Source organism: Natator depressus, chromosome 1 (assembly GCF_965152275.1).
Source record: "Natator depressus isolate rNatDep1 chromosome 1, rNatDep2.hap1, whole genome shotgun sequence".
Lineage (NCBI taxonomy): Eukaryota > Metazoa > Chordata > Testudines > Cheloniidae > Natator > Natator depressus.
The window spans coordinates 87,659,897-87,686,202 of NC_134234.1; the positions used below are offsets into that span (position 1 = coordinate 87,659,897).

Here is a 26,306-nt window from a genome sequence, read left to right on the forward strand (position 1 = left end):
CTCATGTAAGTGCTTCAGGATTGATTCTTTGAGGACCTGCTCCATGATTTTTCCAGGGACTGAGGTGAGGCTGACTGGCCTGTAGTTCCCAGGATCCTCCTTCTTCCCTTTTTTAAAGATTGGCACTACATTAGCCTTTTTCCAGTCATCCGGGACTTCCCCCGTTCGCCACGAGTTTTCAAAGATAATGGCCAAGGGCTCTGCAATCACAGCCGCCAATTCCTTCAGCACTCTCGGATGCAACTCGTCCGGCCCCATGGACTTGTGCACGTCCAGCTTTTCTAAATAGTCCCTAACCACCTCTATCTCCACAGAGGGCTGGCCATCTCTTCCCCATTCTGTGATGCCCAGTGCAGCAGTCTGGGAGCTGACCTTGTTAGTGAAAACAGAGGCAAAAAAAGCATTGAGTACATTAGCTTTTTCCACATCCTCTGTCACTAGGTTGCCTCCCTCATTCAGTAAGGGGCCCACACTTTCCTTGGCTTTCTTCTTGTTGCCAACATACCTGAAGAAACCCTTCTTGTTACTCTTGACATCTCTTGCTAGCTGCAGCTCCAGGTGTGATTTGGCCCTCCTGATATCTTTCCTACATGCCCAAGCAATATTTTTATACTCTTCCCTGGTCTTATGTCCAACCTTCCACTTCTTGTAAGCTTCTTTTTTATGTTTAAGATCCGCTAGGATTTCACCATTAAGCCAAGCTGGTCGCCTGCCATATTTACTATTCTTTCGACTCATCGGGATGGTTTGTCCCTGTAACCTGAACAGGGATTCCTTGAAATACAGCCAGCTCTCCTGGACTCCCCTCCCCTTCATGTTAGTCCCCCAGGGGATCCTGGCCATCTGTTCCCTGAGGGAGTCGAAGTCTGCTTTCCTGAAGTCCAGGGTCCGTATCCTGCTGCTTACCTTTCTTCCCTGCGTCAGGATCCTGAACTCAACCAACTCATGGTCACTGCCTCCCAGATTCCCATCCACTTTTGCTTCCCCCACTAATTCTACCCGGTTTGTGAGCAGCAGGTCAAGAAAAGCGCCCCCCCTAGTTGGCTCCCCTAGCACTTGCGCCAGGAAATTGTCCCCTACGCTTTCCAAAAACTTCCTGGATTGTCTATGCACCGCTGTATTGCTCTCCTAGCAGATATCAGGAAAATTAAAGTCACCCATGAGAATCAGGGCATGCGATCTAGTAGCTTCCGTGAGTTGCCGGAAGAAAGCCTCATCCACCTCATCCCATTGGTCCGGTGGTCTATAGCAGACTCCCACTACTACATCACTCTTGTTGCACACACTTCTAAACTTAATCCAGAGACACTCAGGTTTTTCCGCAGTTTCGTACCGGAGCTCTGAGCAGTCATACTGCTCCCTTACATACAGTGCTACTCCCCCACCTTTTCTGCCCTGCCTGTCCTTCCTGAACAGTTTATAACCATCCATGACTGTACTCCAGTCATGTGAGTTATCCCACCAAGTCTCTGTTATTCCAATCACGTCATAGTTCCTTGACATCACCAGGATCTCCAGTTCTCCCTGCTTGTTTCCAAGGCTTTGTGCATTTGTATATAAGCACTTGGGATAACCTGTTGATCGCCCCTCATTCCCAGTATGAGGCAGGAGCCCTCCCCTCACAGACATTCCTGCCTGTGCTTCCTCCCAGTATCCCGCTTTCCCACTTACCTCAGGGCTTTGGTCTCCTTCCCCCGGTGAACCTAGTTTAAAGCCCTCCTCACTAGGTTAGCCAGCCTGCTGGCAAAGATGCTCTTCCCTCTCTTCGTAAGATGGAGCCCGTCTCTGCCCAGCACTCCTCCTTCATGGAACACCATCCCATGGTCAAAGAATCCAAAGCCTTCTCTCCGACACCACCTGCGTAGCCAGTAGTAGTAAGGATCAGTTCAACTATAGGCTGAGCAAGTGCAGAATGGTGGTAGAATGTGCATTTGGATGTTTAAAAGTGCGCTGGCACAGTTTACTTACTCGGTTAGACCTCAGCGAAACCAATATTCCCATTGTTATTACTACTTGCTGTGTGCTCCACAATCTCTGTGAGAGTAAGGGGGAGATGTTTATGGTGCGGTGGGAGGTTGAGGCAAATCTCCTGGCCGCTGATTACGTGCAGCCAGACACCAGGGCAGTTAGAAGAGCACAGCAGCATGCACTGCACATCAAAGAAGCTTTGAAAACCAGTTTTATGACTGGCCAGGCTACAGTGTGAAAGTTCTGTTTGTTTCTCCTTGATGAAAACCCGCCCCCTTGGTTCATTCTACTTCCCTGTAAGCCAACCATCCTCCTCTCCTCCCTTCGATCACCGCTTGCAGAGGCAATAAAGTCATTGTTTCAAATTCATGCATTCTTTATTAATTCATCACACAACTCAGGGGATAACTGCCAACATAGTCCAGGAGGGGTCAGGGAGGAGGAAAGCACCGGGTGGGGTGGTAGAGGAGGGGAGAACAGAAGGACAAGGACACACTGCACTTCAAAACTTATTGAATGTCAGCTTTCGGTTGCTTGGGCAGTCCTTTGGGGTGGAGTGGTTTGGTGCCCGGAGGCCCGCCCCACCATGTTCTTAGGCATCTGGGTGTGGAGGCTATGGAACTTGGGGAGGAGGGCGGTTGGTTACACAGGGGCTGCAGCGGTGGTCTGTGCTCCTGCAGCCTTTCCTGCAGCTCAAACTTACACTGGAGCACATCAGTTTGATCCTCCAGTAGCCTCAGCATTGCATCCTGCCTCCTCTCATCACTGTGATGCCTCCTGTCCTCTCGCTCGTCCCTCCTGTCCTCTCGCTCGTCCCTCCTGTCCTCTCGCTCGTTTTGTGCTTTCCTGGACTCTGACATTGTCTCCCTCCACGAATTGTGCTGGGCTCTGTCAGCGTGGGAGGGGAAAAAGGGAGATTAGTCTTTAAAAGACACATTTTAGAGAACAATGGGTAGACTCTTTCACGGTGAACCTAGCTGTTAACATTGCATAGCACGTGTGCTTTCTTTACAAGCTAGCATTTTGCCTCTTATATCGAGGACCTGCCGGAATGGTGTGAGAGATCACACAGGCAGGGCAGGCGGGCCACAGAGTTCGGCTGGCAGGCAGCCATGGTAAGCCACGGTCTTTTGGCTTCTTTAACCTTCATAACATGTGGGAATGGTTTCAAACAGCAGCGCACTCATTTCCCATACCAAGCACCCGTTGGGTTGGTCCTTTAAAATGGGTTGGTCATTTAAAAGTAGGGGCTGCGGTTTTCAGGTTAATGTGCAACACAAACCCAACTAACCCACTCCCCCTCCCCCCCCCCCGCCACACACACACACAATTCTCTGGGATGATTGCTTCATCCCTTCCCCCAGCCACGTGGCTAACAGTGGGGATGATTTATGTTCAGCCACAGGCAAACAGCCCAGCAGGAATGGCCACCTCTGAATGTCCCCTTAATAAAATTCCTCTATTTCAACCAGGTGACCATGAATGATATCACTCTCCTGAGGATAACACAGAGAGATAAAGAATGGATGTTGCTTGAATGCCACAAACACCAGGACTATACACTGCCATGCTTTGTTATGCAATGATTCCAGACTATGTGCTGTTGGCCTGCCGTGGTAAAGTGTCCTACCATGGAGGACGGAATAAGGCTGCCCTCCCCAGAAACCTTTGCAAAGGCTTTGGGAGTACCTTCAGGAGAGCTTCATTAAGATGTTCCTGGAGGATATCCGCTCCATCCCCATACACGTTAACAGACTTTTCCAGTAGCTGCACTGGCCGTGAATGTATCGCAAGTCTTCAGGGCAAATTAATCATTAAACACACTTTCTTTTAAACCGTGTATTATATTTACAAAGGTACACTCACAGAGGTCACTTCTCTGCCTTCTAGGTCTGGGAGCCCATCTTCGGTGGGTTGGAAGGGTATTACATCCAGGGTGAAAAACTGTTCCTGGCTGTCGGGGAAAATGGTTTCTCCGCTTGCTTGCTGTGCTTCAACCTCATCATCATCTTCCTCGTCCCCAAAATCCGCATCCCTGTTGCTTGAGAGTCCATTGATGGGGCATCCCCTAGAATGGCATGCAGCTCATCATAGAAGTGGTATGTCTGGGGCTCTGACCCGGAGCGGCCATTTGTCTCTCCGCTTCTTTGGTAGGCTTGCCTGAGCTCCTTAAGTTTCACATGGCACTGCTGCAGGTCCTTGTTATAGCCTCTGTCCTTCATGCCCTTGGAGATTTTTTTCAAATATTTTGGCATTTCATCTTTTCGAACGGAGTTCTGATAGCACGGATTTGTCTCCCCATACAGCGATCAGATCCTGTACCTCCCGTTCAGTCCATGCTGGAGCTCTTTTGCGATTCTGGGACTGCATGGTCACCTGTGCTGATCAGCTCGCCATGCTGGCCAAACAGGAAATGAAATTCAAAAGTTTGTGGGGCTTTTCCTGTCTACCTGGCCAGTGCATCTGTTGAGAGTGCTGTCCAGAGCGGTCACAATGGAGCACTCTGGGATAGCTCCCAGAGGCCAATACCATCGAATTGGGTCCACACTACCCCAAATTGGACCCAGCAAGGTCAATTTCAGTGCTAATACACTCATCGGGGAGCAGTACAGAAACCGGTTTTAAGAGCCCTTGGAATCAGAAAAAATGGCTTCGTAATGTGGACGGGTGCAGGGCTAAACCGATCTAACACTGCTAAATCCGACCTAAATTCGTAGTGTAGACCAGGGCTAAGACAAACAAGTTTGTTTACATTTACAGGAGATACTGCTGACTGCTTCTTATTTACAATGTCAGCTGAAAGTGAGAACAGGTGTTTGCATGTCACTTTTGTAGCCAGCGTTATAAGGTATTTACGTGCCAGATATGTTAAACATCACCACTCCAGAGGACATGCTTCCATGCTGATGATGCTCATTAAAAAAACAATGCATTAAATTTGTGACTGAACTCCTTGGGGGAGAACTGTATGTCTCCTGTTCTGTTTTACTCACATTCTGCAATATATTTCATGGTATAGCCATCTCGGATGATGACCCAGAACACATTCATTTTAAGAACACTTTCACAGCAGATTTGGCAAAACGCAAAGAAGATACCAATTTAAGATTTCTAAGGTTAGCTACAGCACTTGACCCAAGGTTTAAGAATCTGAAGTGCCTTCCAAAATCTGAGAGGGACGAGGTGTGGAGAATGCTTTCCGATGTCTTAAAAGAGCAGCGCTCCGATGCAGAAACTACAGAACCTGAATCACCAAAAAAGAAAATCAACCTTCTGCTGGTGACATCTGACTCAGATGATGAAAATGAACATGAGTCAGTCTGTTCTGCTTTCGATCATTATCTAGCAGAACCCATCATCAGTATGGACGCATGTCCTCTGGAATGGTGGCTGAAGCATGAAGGGGCATATGAATCTTTAGCGCATCTAGCACATAAATATCTTGCGATGCCGGTTACAACAGTGCCATGCGAACACCTATTCTCACTTTCAGCTGACATTGTAAACAAGACTTGGGCAGCATTATCTCCTGCAAATTGTTACCAAACTTGTTTGCCTGACTGATTGGCTTAAGTAGGACTGAGTGGACTTGTAGTTTCTAAAGTTTTACATTGTTTTGTTTTTTGAATGTAGTTATTTTTGGTACATAATTCTACATTTGTAAGTTCAATTTTCATTATAAGGAGATTGCACTACAGTACTTGTATTAGGTGAATTGAAATATGCTATTTCTTTTGGTTTTTTTATAGTGCAAATATTTGTAATAAAAATAAATATAAGGTAAGCACTGTACGCTGTTTAAATAAATAGTATTCAATTATTGTTTAACAGTGCAATTAATCACCATTAATTTTTTTAATCACATGACAGCCCTAAATACAACCCTTTTGATATTGTACATATTCTACAATTTCCACTTCAGATTGTATTTTTAAATAAGTAGGGCCCTGCTGTCATTTAAAAATTAGGATTTATCAATTCCCTTTCTATTTAAAAATTGTTCAGTTTTTCCTCTCATCCAGGTCAATAGCTGTCAATTATCTCAAATTGACATTTAAAACAAAAATCTCTGTGACCATTCACTGTAATATTTTTTATAATAGGATAAGTTATAAGAGCTGTAATTTCCCATTTTACCAATAATTTGCCACCTCTACTGGTTCTGACATGTAAAAATTCTGGTAATTAATTGTTAAGTATCAGAAAAGCAAATAATTAATCCATTATGATGCGTAACCACATGAATCATACCTCCATAAACTGCAAGACTTCATGGTAGAAGTATTTTAGCATTTGCCAACGCTTAATTGAGACTTACTTTTACTCCATCCTAGTCTGTTTTAAATAAAATAGTCTTTCTTTTAATATTAGCTTAGTCATATCTTTCTTTTTCTTCAAAATTGTTCTTACTTTAGCAAATTTGAGCAATACAGACTGGATACTTTTGTCTTCCTGAAAACACAGATGGATATACACTCACACAGGAGTCTGAGAGAGAGAAAGGGAAAGAGACATGGCATTGCTCTATAAGCTAATGTGCAGAACTAAGCTCCATGTTTTTGGATGAGGCTGCATTTCTGGACTATAAATTAACATTTGAGTCTAATGATACTATGTGCAAAGCCAATACAACTTTTAATTAATTATGGTACTATCATGCCAAAACATTACTTTATTCTAAGGAGAACATTACATTTGAAGAATAGCGATTGCCCATCCATTGCATCCATTACATTTCCTTCTGCTTGGGCTTAATTCATTAACATTTGCAGCAATTCTTATAAAGTAATTTTCATAATCCTTATTAATAAGCAGTCACAGTACACACTGATGTTTCTCTCCTTGTGATGGATCTGAAGATGTACTTTATACTGTCACATAGTTGGCTTAAGATGAAATTCATAAAAGAAAGTTTCCTGAAAGTTAAGACAAGAGGGCTTTTAAAGATAATTTAATACTTTCACAACCTGATTGTCAGAAACAAATACTTACAGTCTCCGAGTGTTACCTATTACCATGGCCATGTAATCACTTCAATTCTGTGGCAACAGAATCAACTTCAGAATGTACCATTTATCACAGAGGCTTCAGAAGTCGTGCTACAGTCACAAAGGTTGGAACTGGTCTACACTACGTGTTAGCTAAATCAGGTTTCAGGAGACCGTGAAAACTGCTTCAGATCACAACTCATTCTATATGGTAGACTGAGTCAAAGTGGTCAGTCTCCTTGTCTGTCCTAATCTTTATGGCTGCTGCAGCAATAGAAAAGGATGGCAGTGCCATAAGGTTCCTTCTCCAGAGCTAGCATCTTAACAGAGCTGCTTCTTTTTGTTTTTGATTTCTTTATTATACATGTAGCTCTTCTCTTGTTGTTATTATCGTTGCTGCTTTTTAAAATCCAGGACTCTGGGATGATCCACTTAGGAGGAGAAATTGACAATAGTCAGGTATTTCTTTGGTACAATCTTGTCTATTTACAAAGAATGTAAAAGTCCTGAATCTCTGAACACAAAAGGAATCAAATAACAGGAAACAGGCAGCTTCTTTTTGCTCACAGCACCATTCAGACACAGGCACAACACATAACAAGAACTGATGTCAAAGTGGAAAGAAAGTTTGTGTGTGTAGGGGTGGATTAATTCTAATTGTTTCTGATTGAATTTCTGCCTGTGTTTCTATTTCATACCTTCATTTTTTTTAACAAATACGAATTTAAACATTTAATTCTTCTACCTAGTAGTCTATATTATTTTCTATATATGGTTTTCAAGAATCTTCACTTTTCCAAGTAAATGACCCCTTAGTCTGTAACCTACTTTCCTTCCATGATCTTTTGTGTGTTTTGCCTGTGTAGGTTTATACCATTTCCCCATTGTTTTTTCCATATATGCAGGAGTTTTCTTCCTAATGCAGTTCAGACTGTCTTTTCTTTCTTTCCCCTGACTGACTTTGCTCACAACCAGCATATGAGCTGCAAATTGCTGCCATTGTCATTTCCCATTCCAGGAATGAGCAGACAAAGGAGCACATTTTGCAGCTCATGCGCTTGAAATGGGAGGTGACAATGGTAGTTTTTTTTTTGCATAAACACTGGTAATGGGGTTATTTTTTTTGCTGCACGGCAAATCAAGTAAATTTGTGTTTCATATCTTCACAGACCAGGTATTTGAAAGGAGAAAATGTGATATCTGTTGATTGTGTGGTGCATTTGGACAGCAGATTTATATTATTAAAATAATATATTCTGGCATGATTTTGCAGTCACTTAACATTGCTGAAGAATGTTGACATGGCTGCAGAATCAAGGGTTATTGTACCTCCAAATATGTGGGACCCAAACTACCCCTAGAGAACTAAAAGATTCTCAGCATGTGTTTGAGCTAACTTGAGAAAATTTCATTAGAGCTCTTCTCATAAAAAATGTTATTCATATAGCAGCTCATTTCCTTTTTTCGTAATCACTAGTTGAAGAATTTGTACAGAGCCCTGACTCTTTGCAGAAGTCTCAACTGTTGCTCTTCAGAATTTGGAATATTGTTCTGTAGCATTGCAGGGACTGTCAGCTTCCTCTGTACTTAATTGCTGACCCACTTGCATGCTTTCATTATCCAAACAGCACAGATTCCCAGACTCATGCTTTCTGTCTACTACAAAAGCAGTATGGCTTAGCTAAAAGTGAGTTGTTTTAGCAAAATGCATAGATTATTCCAGTGGTTCCCAAACTTATTCCGCCGCTTGTGCAGGGACAGCCCTTGGCGGCTGGGCCAGTTTGTTTACCTGTCACTTCCGAAGGTTCGGCCAATCGCGGCTCCCAGTGGCCGCGGTTCGCTGCTCCAGGCCAATGGGAGCTGCTGGAAGCAGTGCGGGTCAAGGGACGTACTGGCCGCCACTTCCAGCAGCTCCCATTGGCCTGGAGCAGCGAACTGCGGCCCCTGGGAGCCGCGATTGGCCAAACCTTCGGACGCGGCAGGTAAACAAACTGGCCCAGCCGCCAGGGGCTGTCCCTGGACAAGTGGCAGAAGAAGTTTGGGAACCAAAGGATTATTCTATACCGTCTCATACAGGAAGAGAAAAAACACTATTTCATTATTAATTACTTATTTATTTTAACATTTTATAGTGGCCACAAGTGTGCTATGGACTTCCTAGAAAACATACAGAAGATAGGACTCTGACCCAATGAATAGTGTTGATGTAATGTACAATAGATTATGCTTAATAGCAACCTGGATATTAACAAGTTCCTGCTAATACAAACATTTTGGCAGGAACCAGTCCCATTCCATTGACTTTAATGTTAATGGGATTTGGATTCTGGCAATGAGATGACACTTAAGAATTTTTTTTGGAAGAAAAGCCCCAGCTATAGGCAGGTTTGCAAGGCTGCAGACAGGAAAGGAATTGCTGGGGTGTTTTTTCCTTGGAAGCAGCCCTGAAAACTTGCATGCGGTTGGTGCTCAGTGTGTTTCTAGCACTTCCTTCTGGGGCTGCAGCCCCTCAAATCTACCTGTGCACAGGGACCACATAGGACCAGAGGCTGCGGGCAGGGCAGCAGTGGGGAAAGGGCAGCAACATGAATGCTGGAACTGTGTGGTAACAGTGTTGCCATTTCTCATGATTTTTTCATGAGTATCATGATAATTATTGGTTTCCTTAAACCCCTAGCTCTTGGAGTCAAATGGATATGTGATTATTTCAGTCTTCATTCTTAAAGAAAAAGTAAGTTTCTAACTTTTGTAGCTGTGGAGAAAGCTTCAAAATGTGACCCCAGTGAACCCTAAAGACTCAAAAAGCAGAAGGCAAATAAAAAGAACACCAAATCTTTTATTGTTATATAATTTCTTGATTTTCAGTTTTGGGGTTGGCAGTACTGTGTGCCTTTCCTTGCACAATCTGGGCTGTGCCCTGCTGGGGAAGGGAAGCACAGCCATATGCTGAGGTCTGAAGTGAGTGCAGAGAGAGGTATTATGCAGATCTGTGAGCCCCCAGCAGCCCCACTTCCCATAGCAAGCCCCAGCATTTTGGCTGCATCCCACCTCCCTGCTGCTCCCCTGTTTACAGGCAGGTTTGTAGGGCTGCAACCAGGGAAGAAACATTCCAAATCTTCCTTCCCTTGCTCACAACCCTGCCCTCCATTTATTGGCAACTGCCAGATAATGGCAGCTTTTTGCTGGCAATCGAGGGGTTGCTCACAGGCAGAATCTGCTGTACTTAGACTTGTATAAAGCATTTGACTTGGTGCTGCATGACATTTTGATTAAAAAAACAGGAAGGTATAAAATTGACATGGCACACATTACATGGACTAAAAGCTGGATAATGGATAACTCTCAAAATATGACTGTAAACGGAGTAACCATCAAATAGGTATGTTTTCAGTGGGATCAGATGAGAGGAGTTCTGCCATGCCTGTAGTTAATCCACCTCCCTGAGAGGCAGATGTTAGGTTGATGGAAGAATTCTTCCATCCACCTAGTGCTGTCCATAGCTATGACAATGTAACTTTTCAGTGTAGATCAGCCCCAGTTTGAAACTGTGGCCAAAAGGACTAATGCAATCCATGAATGTATAAATAGGGTCATCTAGAGGTTATTTTACTTCTGTATTTGTGGTTGGTGTTACCTCTTCTGGAATATTGTGTCCTAATTTTGATGTCTACAATTCAAAAGCATGCTGATAAATGGGAGAGGGTTCAGAGAGGAGGCATGAGAATGATTATAGGCTTAGACAACATGCCTTAGTGACAGATCCCAGGAGCTCAATCTATTAACCTTATCTTTGTTTAAAATAAAGTGGTGATTTCAGTATAATCTATAAGTACCTACTGTAACCGTGCCTCAGTGGGTCACAACTGAGAATGCCAAATTCAGGACAAACTGAGAAATAGGGAAGATACACCCCAAGACTGGTGGCTAACACCCATAGGATATACCAAATCAGCAACAAAAGTAAACTTCTGTTTCACCACACTGGCTAACAAGAAGTCATAAAAACAATTTCCTTGGGCATCCCAGTCCTTGTATTACCACCGAAAACACTGGATTTAAAGGTGAGTGGTTCTTTACAACCAGTCTCATGAAATAAAAGGTTCTTCTGATCCCAAAGGTCCAGCCACACACTCAGGTCAATATATAACTTAGATCTGACCCAAAAAACCACTGATGCCAATCCTTTAGTATCTAAATATTTATTCATAAAAAGAAAGAGAGGTGAGAGTTAAAACTGGTTTAAGAAATCAGATACATATAGTAATCGCAAAGTTCTTGGTTTAGGCTTGTAGCAGTGATGAAATAAACTGCTGGCTTAAGTCAAGTCTTTGTCTGCTTCCAAATCATTGGAAGGTCCTCAGTCCATTAGTTAGGATCCTCCCATTAGTATAGTCCAGAGGCTGGAGCAGGATAGAGGCAAAATGGAGGCATTTCCAGGGCCTTTTATATCTTCTGCCATGTGGAGGGAATCCCGTTGTTCTTACTGTGGAAAAGGACAGTAACAAGATGGTGGTTGGAATCACATGGACAAGTCACATATCCATGCATTTCACCTAGTCACAGCAGGAAATTCTATTAAATGTAGATGGGGTCTCCCATGGTCCATTGTCAGTCAAATGTTCTTTTGAGGGGGCACTCAGTTTGAATAGTCCCTCTAAGATGTGCTAGCTATCTACCTTGTGGGCATTACTCCAGGAGCAAATATTTGAAATCCAGGTTTAGAGCCAATACTCATAACTTCAAATACAAAAATGGTACATGAATGCAAATAGCAGAATTATATTCAGCGCGTCATAACCTTTTCATAAACATCTCCCTTGACAACCTTTGCACAAGATTTGTTGCAAATATATAACAGTGGTTGCAACAATGATCAAGATGGTCATATTTTAATCAGATAACATCACACCTACATTGGGAAAAATATATTATAGTGGACTCTTCAATGTGGCAGAGAAATGGCACAATTCAATGGCTGGAAGTTATGCTAGACAAATCCAGCCTGGAAATAAGTTATACACTTTGAACAGTGAGAATAATTAACCCTTGGAACAATTTACCAAGGATCATGGTGGATTCTCCAACACAGACAATTTTTAAATTGAGATTAGTTTTTTTTTCTAAAAGATATTCTCTGGGAATTATTTTGGGGAAATTCTATGGCCTGTTTTAAGGAGGAGGTCAGACTAGATTATCACAACGGTCCCTTCTGGCCTTGGAAATCTATGAAAGGGCTAGGCTGACATACCCTTACTCACATTGGCCCTAATTAGGCTCTAACTAAAGGCATGCTTAAAAACATTAGCTAATGACTTTTAACTAGCAATTTTTCATAAAATAGTGTACACAGGGTTTAACACCTTTAAAAACATGTTAGCTGGTCAGAGTCAACCCCAAACAGGGGAGTCTAGGAAGGTCCATAAGTCAACATAGCAAAGATGAAGGAGTTAGCAGGTGGCACACATCAAAGGCAGAGAGACGGCATGGCAGGTGGGAGATGGTGAGGATAAGGATGGGGTGGTGGAAGCACATGTTGGATTGTATTCATTTTCTCTTTGATGAATTTGTCAAGGTACTGGGAGCTCCTGGAGCATGGAAACCAGAGCGGTAGGTTTGTCATCATTGCAGAGAATACAGTGTGTTCCCCACTTCACCTGGCCAATGAGGAGGGGAGGCAGGATCATGGCTATGTCTTCATACCACCCTTCCAGGCCACCTTTCACAAAGCTAGCACCCATAAGATGCTCCTGATGCTTTCCTTAATGGTACTCTGGATAGCCTCTGTGTAAGGTCTCCAAGAAGGAAACCCACTTGTATCCTTCCTTCTTTGAATTAGGTCTGGCTAGAATCTGGCCTTGCCTGACTTGTTTTGCCTCACAGAACAATATATAAAATTTGCTAATGAAGCTGACATCCTTTGTCAACTGCTTTCAGATCTATTGATGAAAAGTGCTATATAAGAGCTAGGTATCATCAGTATTACCTTTTTTCACACTATTTTTCCCCTTTCTTATGGCTTTCTGAATGTTCCATGCCTATTTTATTTGTAGCACACTTCTGTCCTAACACAGGGTTCAGATTCTCTCTCAATTCATCAGTTTGGTATCTGAGCACTTATTTATATACCACATTGTTGCATCTGTAACTTCTATCTGTACCACAAAGCTTCTATATGGTTTCTTTTTTTGGAAAAAGAATTGTCAATTGTCTGGGATCTGCCCAATAGTTTCAGAGTATTTGTAGTGGCAACAATCATTCCTACCTCACTCTCTTATGTTTTGTTAAAGTGAGCTAAGCTTCTGAGAGCAACCTTTTTCAGTTATATCCATTCCATAAGCCACAAACAAATCTATCTCACAAAAAGAGTCCTATAAAGTATCTATTAAATCACAGTATTCTGTGAACTTCCTTATCTCTGCTATGTAAGTGCTGCTGCTCTCTCCTTTCTAGGAAATCTAGGAGATGCTTATGAAATCTGAGTCTGCCATTTCCAAAGGCTTCAAACCTAAGTGGTTTTACAAAGTGTCTTCAAATTTAAATGTCTTATCAGTAGGTTTCTCTGGTTCTATTATTTCTTGGAGTAATTGTCTATTTCCCCCCACTATTAAGCTAAGCAGGGTGAGCACTTTCTTCTATTCAGGTGCTTCATTAGCAATAAACTGTAGATCTAGTCCTTCAATGTAGGTAATGCAAGTTTTTCAGCATGCATTGAAATGTTCTGTGCATTCTGTAAGAGACTTCTCTCACTGTAGTGACTTATTTACTTTGTAGGGTTTTTCTTCCTTCCTTTTATTTCACCAAATGCTAGCTATTTTTATCTGTGTAGCTAGTAAAGATTCATTGTCCTCATCACTAGAACTAATCAAAAACTTTTGAATGTTTCTTTTTCAAAGAAACTGTTGGAAAAATTGAATGTTAACAGAATAAAAATGAAAAAAAAAATCTAAAACTCTCCCCCACAATTTTAATCAACTCCATTAATCCGTTTTTAGTGAAATATGCTGGAGAGTCAAAGATTTCTCCAACTTTCTCATTTAATATTGCATCATAGATATGCTAGATTGCCTTACTAGCATATCTATTAATTCATTAACTCTTAAAGTGGTATACATAGAGTTGGTAGAAAAATTATGGGAGAGAATGTGAAAGGTCAACCAGCAATTGCAGAGAATGAGCAAAAGAGACCACTGCAAAACCAAGACAGATTCAGTATTTTAATACCTATGTAGCTCCACTGGACAACTATTAAAGAACTGTGATGCATAATGAAAAGTTAACTGGAGAAAGTGCAGTTAGTGCACCTGGGGAGTGGGCCAGGCCCAGCTGGGGGAAGAAGCCCAGACGAGAAGGAGATTGCAAGAAGAGATGGAAAGAACCCCACAGTCCCTCTCTAGTTGCTGGAGAGTAGAGGAAAGGCCTGGAGAGAGGCAGAAGTAGAGTAAGCACAGAAATAGGCTGTGGAAAGGGGCCTGAAGGAAGGCCAAGGCAGGAAGAAGTCCAGGGATGCAGAGAGGAACCCAGAAAATAAAGGGGGCCTGTGTTGCCCTACAGGCCACTGAGACAGGTGTTGCAGAAACTCCCTGACACAAAAGAGAGAAGGACTTTGAGTTTGGAACCAGGTCTCCAGGGAGAAAACCCTGCAAGGCATCTCTCTGCACAGGAGAAGAAGGAAAAATCTGCAAAGCCCACAAAGAAGTGAAGAGTCTGTAGAGGCTGTGTAGGGATGAAGAGTTATGTTCGAGTTTAGTTTATTGGACTCTTTGTTTACCTCAGAAGTGACCTGGCTGGAGGGTGAGTCACAAGACAAGGCAGATCACTGAAGGACTGGAGCTTCTGTTGGCAGGAGGCACAAGAAGAGTTGAACTTGCTACACCAGTGACTCTCCTCTTCTATGAACATTCTGCCCAGTTTCTATCTCAACTCATAAAAGAGTTAGAAACACTAACTTTTAGACCAAACCTCACCCTAGTTGTTGGATGCTATTGTGTAGAGATGTATGCAGTGTTGTTGGAGCCCTGTCAGTTTCAGGATATTAGAGGGACAAGTGGCTGAGGTAATATCTTTTACTGGACCAATTTCTGTTGGTGAGAGAGATGAGCTTTCAAGCTCTTCTTCAGGACTGGGAAACTTACCCAGAGTGTCACAGCTAAATACAAGATGAAACAGATTGTTTAGCATTAAGTCATTAACACATATTCAAGAGACCATTCAAAGTGACATGGTATGAATCAGTGGTTCTCAAAGTAGGGCCGCCGCTTGTTCAGGGAAAGCCCCTTGCGGGCCGGGCTGGTTTATTTACCTGCTGCGTCTGCAGGTTCAGCTGATTGTGGCTCCCACTGGCCGCGGTTCGCTGCTCCGGGCCAATGGGGACTGCAGGAAGGGTGGCCAGCACATCCCTCGGCCTGTGCCGCTTCCCACAGCCCCCATTGGCCTGGAGCGGTGAACCGTGGCCAGTGAGAGCCATGATCGGCCAAACCTGGGGCCGTGGCAGGTAAATAAACTGGCCCGGCCCACCAGGGGCTTTCCCTGAACAAGCAGTGGCCCTAGTTTGAGAACCACTGGTATAGATAACAGTTAATGACCACATCAGTCACCAGTGATTTCAGACAGCTAAATGGAAACAGATTTTTTTTTAACAATGTTGGACCTTGTCCTCTGAGTGTTCAGGTTCTGATCTAATTTACATTGTGTAAATCTAAAAGATCTCACTTGAAGTCAGTGGCATTCTTTCAGATTTACATCAGCATAACTGAATTCAGAATCTGACATTGAGCCTAAGCAAAAGTATGGAACGAGGACAGTCTTTTTTTTTTTTCTGTGTTTGCTTCTAGGTCCTACAATAGTACAAATAATATATAATGATTACAAAAAAGGATTATTATATAGAGCAAGATTAATCATATTTATTATTTTGTCAATTTATTACCCGATCCAACACCCAATAAAGCTAGGAGGAAAAGTCCTATTAATTTCTATGGCAGCTGAATCAAGCAAGCCCTGGTCCTCGACTTTACTCAAGCAAAGTTTCCAATGAAGTAAATAGGAGTTTTGCCAGAGAACTGACTGCAAGACTGAAACATTATCTGCACAGAATGTCTTTAGCAGAACTGTATATACTTGTCACTTGCACCAAACTGTTTTTAAGACCTGTACAAACTGACACAATGTCAATACTTTTCCAATGTGGATTAGAAAGACAGACCAACACCCAGGACTACATACGAGAATGCAATACTGACTACAAAAATACAGGTGTTTCTATCAGCAAATCATTACCAAATGGTGGTATGTTCCTGTTTAGTTACAAATGCCTTGAGAATGGCAATGCTTAAAATTTTCAGAGGCTGCATTTGCTGCATTCTGAAGCATGAAATGTTTGTATCTTGGGAATATGATTTGTTTGGGTTTAATTCTCTACTTAGCCTTTTAAAAATAGGAAATGGTTCCCTTTAGTTCAATCTTAATTAGTACTGTTTGTTAGAAAGGGAATATTTATGGGTATTTGAGCGTGATGATTGTATTCCATCTTTTTTCATCATATAATGGCTACATGCTTTTTTAGAAAGCTGTTAACATGCACATTTTAGAAGATATTATAGCCTCCTACAGATCCTTTCTCAATAAAATCTAGCTTAGTGACAGACTCTGAAAGGAAAACCAATAGCTGACACAAGATTGGATTAAGAAAGAAAAGCTCCTAGGGTTGGAAGTCATCAGAATGAGGACTGTTCTAATAAAAATGGGAAGAACCATTTGCAAGATCTGTGCAAATTTACTAACAAAGACAAAAAGAGAAAACACTTATGCCATTCTGTTTCTTCTATTGCTATCTGAAAGTGTATTTAGCATGAAATAAAGCAAAAAACTTTAAGCTAATTTTCTTTAAAAGCATCTTAAGATGTCTTATTTTCTGCTGAAAGAGAAGAGAACCTTGAGGTGACTTTTCCTAAATGCAATAAGTTTCTGAGGTCTAGAACATGCTATAAAAGGCAAATTCCTTTCTCAGTTCAGTTTTGTTCCCTCATTTTCCAGAAGATAAAGCAGTGTATAACGATTATTCCTTTCTGGGTCAGGGAAAGTTAAATTTGTCTTTACACAAACTGGCTGATGATAGCAATACATGGTGTGCAACAATCCGGCTCATTAATTTCTTAGGAACAATCTTTTTCATCCATAATCTTATTTATCAGTCTGTAACTACTGTATTTTAGAGTGCTGATTACTGTAATGTCTAGGTCCTGATTTATATTTATCTTAAAAGGGAGAGGAATACAACAATCAACAATGGACACTGTTCGCACTTCTGAAGGTGGTCAGATTAGAAATGCCCTGTCTCAACTCCCAGTGTACTCCCTCTGGACTTTTTTAGTTTCCAACACATGTGCTGACTTTGTCATTTCTCCGGGTTCTTAAGCCTGCTATGCCCCACCCCATCCCACCTCTTCCCGCCCCTGCCCCACCTCTTCCTGACCTGTTATGCCCCCTCCCCACAGCACGCCCTGCCCTCGCTCTGCCCCCTCCTCCAGTGCTTCCTGCATGCTGCTGAACAGCTGATTGTGGGAGGGTGGGGGAGGAGCTGATCGGTGGGGCCACCAGTGGGTGCTGAGCACCCCGTATTTACCCATAGAGTTGGCACCTATAGTTTCCAAGCCCTGGATAAGCAGATGGTGAAGCATATGCCTAGCTAATTTGGTCCACAATTATCAAGGGCTTTATCTCTTAAGTTGCAACTCTCTGGGGTATGGACCATATCTTGTTATATCTGCATAGAATGCCTTGCTCAGTGAGGCCCAAATCCCTGACTGGGGTCTCTAAGAGCTTCCCCAGTACAAAAAACATTACTACTGTCAAGGTTCCTTCCCCACTCTGAACTCTAGGGTACAGATGTGGGGACCTGCATGAAAAACCCCCTAAGCTTATTCTTAACAGCTTAGGTTAAAAACTTCCCCAAGGTACAAACTTTGTCTTGTCCTTGAACAGTATGCTGCCACCACCAAGCAATTTAAACAAAGAACAGGGAAAGAGACCACTTGGAGATGTCTTCCCCAAAAATATCCCCCCAAGCCCTACACCCCCTTTCCTGGGGAAGGCTTGATAATAATATCCTCACCAATTGGTACAGGTGAACACAGACCCAAACCCTTGGATCTTAAGAACAATAAAAATCAATCAGGTTCTTAAAAGAAAAAAATTATTTAAAGAAAAAGTAAAAGAATCACCTCTGTAAAATCAGGATGGTAAATACTTTACAGGGTAATCAGATTCAAAACATAGAAATTCCCTTTAGGCAAAACCTTAAGTTACAAAAAGACACAAAAACAGGAATACACTTTCCCTCCAGCACAGCAAATTTTACAAGCCATTAAACAAAAGAAAATCTAACGCATTTTCTAGCTAGATTACTTACTAACTTTACAGGAGTTAGAAGGCTTGCATCCTTGATCTGTTCCTAGCAAAGGTATCACATAGACAGACAAACCCTGCCCCCCAGATTTGAAAGAATCTTGTTCCATCATTGGTCATTTTGGGTCAGGTGCCAGCGAGGTTACCTTAGCTTCTTAACCCTTTACAGGTGAAAGGATTTTGCCTCTGGCCAGGAGGGAATTTATAGCACTGTATATAGAAAGGTGGTTCCCTTCCCTTTATATTTATGAAAGCTACTAATATTGTAAGAGGGGGCCCTTGTAAGGTTTCAAAGAGGGGAGTGGGAGAATGATACTTCTAACTGCATTTTGGCTGGGCTGAAGGAGATCAGCAGAAGTTTTAGGGAGGGCAGAGAGGAGGAGATTGCAGCACATGAAGTGGGAAATGACCAGAGCAGGCATGTGTGAGAAACTGGGAGTTATCCTATCTGTAATAAGGGTGACTTGGTTTCCCCATTTAGTTTTATATTGCTGTCTGCCTGAATGCATAGAATTGAATCAGAGGACTCTGCAAGGGGTCATTAAAGAAGTGAGCAAGAGAGAACTACATATCTGCAAAGGAGTTAAAATAACAACAGCTGGCTGCTCTAGGCTAAGACGTTTTACCCTTATAGAGGCTAGCCTGAAGAAAAGAGAGATTGTTTGTATGTTTTTGGTGAGCTGCCAGAGGCAGCATAGGGTGTATCCGTGATAAAGCTGACAGGTTGGGAAGACTCAGAGACAGCATGCTGCAAGCAGTGCAGGATGTTTCTCTGAACTCGGAGATGGGGAACAAGCCAGGCCTGCTATAGCTAGAGAGGTTAAGCTTAGGTAATGAAATGTGTGGGGGGGACTCTTTTGTTCTATATCTTGGCCCAGTCTGCTTTGTATATTTGGGTGAAAAAAATGTTTCATAGAATCATAGGGTTAAAAGGGAATGCAAGAGTCATCTAATATAACTCCCTGCCCAGATGCAGGATTTGTTGTGTCTAAACCATCCAGCACAGATCATGCTGAAGTTATTTTTGAGTCACTTTAATCAGCTACTGTTGCAAGTTCCTGAAAGGAAACTCCTGCAGTGTCCAAACCCCAGTTGGACCTGCTGAAATAGTCATGATTGTTACCCAGGGAGCTGTAACCCAGCTGCTGATCTAAGAGTGAGCATTCCTCCCCAGGAGAGAAGGCCTGAAACCTGACACCCGTAATGGTTAGGTCGGTGAGGCTCTGAGAAGGGACAGAGGTGCAGCTAGCCTGGGAACAGTGATACATGGACAAGTGTTTTAGCTATCAGGGCAAAAACAAAAGGTTGTATTTTCTAAAAGTTGTCAAGACAGGGACAAGGACAAGGACTTGGTGTTCACCTGAGTCTGTGAGCAGAAGAAAAGAACAAATATAGGACTAAAATGTGCTTTAATGTATGTACATCAATTTCACACCTTTAGTTAATTTGGCTTAATTTTCCTTAGTGTCCCCTAGACAAGCCCTCAGAATTGTTGCAACTTACATGCTAAAGGGCAAGAAGAGGTGTGAGTTAAAGAAGGTGAAATTCAAAACTATAGTGGTCATGACTGTTAGATAGCAAACAGCACCTGCTATAAGGCAAGCAGATGGACTAGATGCACCTTTGGTTCTCTCCGTCTATAAATTTATTTTTTCTGTTGAGTCCTATCAGTGGTAAAATTATTTTTGAACAACCACCAAATAGTCTATGATGAAACTCCCGCATCTATACTGAAAACTGTTCTTAACTGCAGAATGTAACAGCATATTTAGCATCATTATTGTTTTAGATATTTTCAGTTTAACCTAAAGGACTAATTTTTTTAAGCGACTCGTGATTTTGATGTCTCAATTTTTGGGTGCCCAACTTAGGATGCCTTAAATGGGCATGAATGTTAATAAAGGCTAAGCATCTTCCCTCTGGAAATCAGGCCCCAAGATCAGTCAAGCTGGGCACATCAAAATCAGAAAACTTAATATTTGTCCACTTACCTAGATACATATCTTGTAAATTGCTGCCATTGTTGCTCAATAGTACATATTGCAAATTTGTGCTTACATAGGTACAACATTCATAGATAAAGTCAAACAATATAAAGTCTAACAGCATTACTAAGACACCCCTACAGTAGCAATATGAGAAAGGGACCATTAGAAATGTGCCCTTAGAGATCTACCAAGAGACTGTAGGTGACTTTTTTTTTTTAATAGCTGAATTAGTCTCTCCCTTCTTGCAAAGACTGAAAGCAATACAAAGGCTAGAAACAGCAGTCTGCAGACCATGCTAAGAAATGTTTTGACAAATATTCAATATGAAAAACCCCCACCTTATTTAATAATTTAGCATCTAGAATTAAGGCATGAAATCGGGAGCTTCATGAAATCAAGGTTAGCATAAAGATCAAACAGCAGAAGTTATTATCAGATAGAGCTACTATCACAGGATCATCATGGTATGACGTATAACTCCCCCTTCCCCTGCACCCTCCCCCCCCACCCCGCCACCTATTACAGAGATACAGAAAGTAACCATTCAGGGAGATAATGCTGCTACCATTCTTGTAATGTATTGTTTTGATAGAATTTGTAGATGCTACTTTTCCTATACTTAAAAAGGAGACAGATAAACACTGAAATGCGGTTACCCTTCCAGATTATTTACACTGCAGCCAACATACAATCCACGACTACTGCAGTTCCAGCCTCATAAAATGGCACAGAAGGAAACCATCCTGAAAGATGTTTCCATTGCCCTATTTAGAAGATGGTAAACGTGTCAAGTAGCACAAACTTACCACCTGGTCCTGAAAGCCTGCCATTCATCATTTATTATTTGTACTGTGGTAGCACCTAGGAGCCCCAGTCATGGACCAGGACCTCATTGTGCTAGGCACTGTACAAACGCAGAACAAAAAGTCAGTCTCTGACCCGAAGAGCTTAGACATGGAACTCCCATTGGAGTCAATAGTACCATCTGCTGCTTGAAGCTTGCAAGGCTGAAGCCTTATTTGTCTTTAGTGGTTACTGTCATCAAATTGTGAAATATTGTAAATACATATCTTTTTAAACTCTCCTTTTGTCTGGTATTAGGGCATGGGTTCTGGGTCCTCTGTCTTGTGACTATTTCTCACCCTAATAAAGTATTGGCTATAGACCCACCCTGGGCCACATAAAGTAACTGGGCCAGCTAGAAAGAGATCACTATCTCCATTATTGCACAACATAGTGCTCACTGATGTTGTACTTGAAGAACCTCTGCAAGTGAATGCAGTTTGCACCTCCACATCTGTGGCAAGAGTTGCACGTGAGCAATGAGTCACCCCAGGGAAGAGAGAGATGGCAGCAGCATTTTTTGTTCTGTGCCAGGGGAGGGAAGCTTTAAGTGCTAGTTGGAGTTTTATCTGCTAAGATCCCTACAGATGTAGGCTACCCAAGACTTATCACTAGCTAATGATGCAAAATAAAAGGTGCCTAGTTTAGAGTTAAAATAATCCTCTTTAAACAGGACTACGTTAATATGATCTAGATACCTTTTAGTTCTAGAGCAATGCTGCAGGTCACACCCCAATAATCTGAACTGCAGGGCTGTGTAAACTGCAGGGCTGTTTGTGCATTAGCTACGCTTTGGAAGAATACTAAGCTAAATCACCTAAAGACACTTAGGGCTTGTCTACGCTACTGCTTAAGTCAATGTAACTTATATCCCTTACAAAATCACCCCCTCTGAGCAACATAGGTTACATTTACTTAAACCGTTATCTATACCATTCTACGATGGCAGGAGACACTCTCCCGCCAACATAGCTTCCACCTCTTGTTGAGATGGAGTAATTAAATCCATGGGAGAGAACTCTTCAGTCAACATAGCACATCTTCCAGATGCTGCAGTAGTGAGGACAAGCCCTTAATGTGCACTAAGAGGGTCCACTCAGGAAGTTAGTATGGAGTAGCTAGTGTGCTTTAAAACTCACACCTACATTAGTACACATGTAGAGAAGCCCTTATTTCTCATAACAGTATTTATTTGCTTAGGAAATTGTTGCTAAATATGGCTCACTTGTACACCGCTAACACAACATGGGGTAGAAAAAAAGACAAGAGAAACAATTATCTCAGAACAGGCAGAGAAACATAGAGGACTTAGTGTGGTAGAACCTGTCCCTTCCTCTTTACTGCAAAGTCTCACAACGTCTGCATGCCTTGCTGAGTCATATGATGTATCCCTGACCCTTTCAATGGGTTCATTGTACAGCTGATGTCCCTTGATGGGTCACCAAGCAGGCCAGACAGTGCTAATGCCAATCTGTCAAAGGATGTCACCCAGATGCACAACAGAAGTTTGAAATACAGATATATACTATATCTATAACTCATAATACAAGGTGATACAAACATATAAACAAATTATAAAACTTTTGCAGATACTTCACACAGCATATCTGGTAGAACTCACTCCCATTTTACAATATTGGTATTCATAATATCCCCAGATTCCATACAGTGTCACACCACCACAGTACAGTAAATGTGAACATGAGGGGCGAGTGGAGCCCCCCTTTGGGGACACTAGCCCCCAGCTCCGCCCCTTTCACCGGTGGCCCCTCCCTGTGGCCAGACCCCCGAGACCACCCCACCCCCCCAGCCAGAGCCCTGAGACCCCCTGCCCTCCCTCGGATGGAGGAACCCCAAGATCCCCCTTCCCCTGCAGCCAGAGGAGCCCTGGGCCAGCTGGAGCCGCACAGCAGAAAGGTTCTGGGAGAAGAACCTGAGCATTTGATATTCTGAGGTCCAGGGAGATTACTGATGAACCCAGGAAGCTGAATAGCCAATACTGCCTCCTCAGCCACCCCAGAACCTGCATGGAGCATAATAATAAACACAAACTTCCCCCAACAAACCCACAACCAGCATCTGGCTTAGCCTATCCTGACATATTATACCCGCCACCCTTGAGTGTGAAGTATAAATGTAAGAAAGGGACTGGAACTGTGGAATACTTTCACCTTTCCCACCTCACTGCAGTATTATCAATCTCAAGAGATCAAAAATCATGAGTTCAACCACCAAAAGATCATGACTTGGCCCCCCAAATAAGCCTAGCCAATTATGCTTTTTAGTCTATCTTTTGGCTTTTTGACTTCCCTCTACTCCTCTGCCAGTGTGTGTGGGTGTGCGTGCGTGTGTGTGTTAGAGAAAGAGAGAATTTGAGGTTAAAAACTCAACCTTTAAATGCATGCAAAAATACACACCTCTCCCTGGCTCCTCAGATAGTCAATCAATTTACCCTCTCCTTATCCCTAATATAGAAAATGAATGGCAGTTCCACTATTACTGTCTTGACTCTTCTCTCCTAGTTTTATAGTTTCTTTCCTTTGATAAAAAAAGGGTTGATGATAAGTAGTTTGAGGAACAGTGACCTAATTAATACATCATGATTCACAATCACACATGTAACATATTACTTTTTAGGGTTGGGAAATTACATATATAATATTAAAGAACTTCATATTAACTTCTGCTTTGTGACATTAGCTGAATAGGGTACAAAGGAACTGGCTTAAATGGCAGAACCTCAGAACACAGCATTAGAGCTAGAAGCAGAGGCAGCAGCAAAAGGAAAGGGGGGCAGAGGTAACGGTGAGCAGCAGCAAAGGTGGCACAAGTGGCAAGCAGAGACAAAGATAACAGTGACAGCAGTGATGGCAACAGAAGGGCGGCATTGATTGACCCACTCCCCCCAGGGTGCAAATTGGACCCACTTGAACACACTATAAATGCTGACTTCGGACAGCAAACTGAGTGGAGTGTAGCAGACGGAAAGGGGTGTTAAAGCAACATTTGTCTGTCATACTTTCATGCTTCAAGATGGGAAAGTGAGACAAAGGACACTGGCCTGCATACTGTGGGACTGATGTTATGGCTTCCAGGCTTCTGAATCTTTGTTGCAGATTTACCAAATTAATGCGGAGCTCCCTTTCCTTTTAATAAAGAATGTTCTTTTGTTATACACAGATTCAGTGCATGCAAATGGGGAAGTATTGTCTCTTACAGGTGTCCAGGGGGTCGTTTTTCGTTCACTCAGAAATCTGGGTGGGGGCTCAAACCAGCTCTATTTTGTAACATTAAGAGGAATGTCTAGATATTGAGCTCAACCTTTGTTACTGCAAACATCATCTGACAGAGGGGTTTTATATATAAAGATAAGATAACAAATATAGGAGTTGTCATACTACAGCAGATCAATGGCCCATTTAGTCTTATACCTTATCTCTGACATTGGTCAATTTTGGATGCTTCAGAAGAAGGCATAAAAACTCATAATCTACCTAGCTGTGTAATATAACACCATGGAAGGAAATTGCTTGTGGATCACAGCTGGTGATCAGCTTAGGCCCTAAAGCATGAAGATTGATAGGCCTTGTAATTTTATCCTAGTCAGTATAACTGCAGATGTTATTTGTTATTTGTAACCACAGTTATTTATACTTTCAGCAGCAAGGGAATTTGAGTGAGAATCTTAAACACTTTGTCCTATCCACTCTACTTAGAGCTATTATTAAAATCTTGTCCATATTTTAATCACTTCTTTGTTTTACAAATTATACATCAAAATGGGGGCAGGGGGTAGCATAGCAACAGCATTTGTCTGAGTGAGGTGTTCAACATTTTTCTGACAGATTATTTTGCCAGGGTATTGACCTGCTGTACCACAAGGCATGCAGAATAATTTCTGTGCCTATCTAGCTCTTTCCTCTTCCATCAGCTTTTCAGTTTCTTAAATATTGCACTGCAAATTTAAGATCATACACTGATATGATAGGGAACAATAAATAGCAATAGCCTGAATTTTTTGCATTAGGAATATGGGTAACAAAATGATATCCCCATCTTTCTTCTGCACGATTGTTGCAAATGCTAAAATATGCCCAGTTACTAAGGCTATGTCTACATTGGAAACACTGCAGCAGCACAGCTGTGCTGCTGTACTGTATACACTTAATACAGTGACAGAAGGGATTCTTCCATCGCTACAGTACATTCACTTCTCCAAGAGGCAGCAGCTAGATCAATGGAATAATTCTTCCATTGACCTAGTGGTGTCTAAATCAGGGTTTAGGTCAAATTATTTACAATCACACAGGCTGTGACATTTTTCACAACTGTGAAGGATGTAATTAAACTGACCTTACTTTGCAGTTTACATCCAAGGTTCCTGTTGGGGTACAGCCCAGCTCAGTCACTTGCATCCCATTGTTCTTTTGCCAATTCTTGGGGACTCCCACTACAGGGCGAGCCAGTTGCCACACTAGGAAGGTCTCTGGGCCTTTTCACTCACTCGCTAGCATACCTCCCCCTTTTGGGGGTAAGGGAAGAGGGGACCTTGACTCTTAGCCAGCACTACCACCAAGCACACTGGTGGGCAGTCCCCCCTAGGCTAGTGCTCCAGCATTTACCCCAGGGGGTTACATATGACAATCCCATCTAGTAAGGAGATATCCACAAGATGCTCACTGTTACTTTTTTGGATTTGCAGTCTAAATCAGCAAATTCCTGCACAAGGTACCTGGCACAAGGAGGTGCAAACATCAGGTTGGTTGCCTCCACCCCACCCTTCATGAGCTATCTAGAAGTTAAGCAAGCCCGATACCAAGATAATCCAGAAACAAATCGGCACCTATATCAGAGAGGTGTACTCCGTCCTCCTGATAAAATCAGCCCAGAGTGTAGCTGAATAACAGAGCCACCTCAGGACTACAGACCTGCCAATACTTGCCATTTGGCCTTTCTCCAGGTCCTATCCACCATTTTTGTGGGTTTATTACTAGCCTGCAGCCTTTAGCAGACTGCATCTCCAACCATACCATCTCCCCACTGGGAAAAATGTCCATCAGCAGTCCAATATCCCCCTTGGCCTTTCATATCTGTTGGACCTGGTGTCATGTTCCTT

At 42.4% G+C, this 26,306-nt stretch overlaps 1 long non-coding RNA gene across 2 annotated transcripts in view; it reads right to left on the bottom strand.

Annotated features, from left to right (window-relative positions):
* Positions 1 to 1,763: 1,763 nt before the first annotated feature.
* The window catches only part of LOC141982396 (uncharacterized), a 99,227-nt gene continuing 74,684 nt past the window's right edge, over positions 1,764 to 26,306 (bottom strand). The window contains exons 3-4 of one of the 2 annotated variants that reach the window (XR_012638059.1): positions 2,672 to 2,856; positions 1,764 to 1,857 (exon numbers count right to left, since the gene is read on the bottom strand). This is a non-coding gene — a long non-coding RNA (uncharacterized LOC141982396). Of the gene's footprint in view, positions 1,858 to 2,671; positions 2,857 to 11,296; positions 11,440 to 26,306 lie in introns of those variants that run through there. The other variant, XR_012638060.1, reaches the window with a different exon arrangement.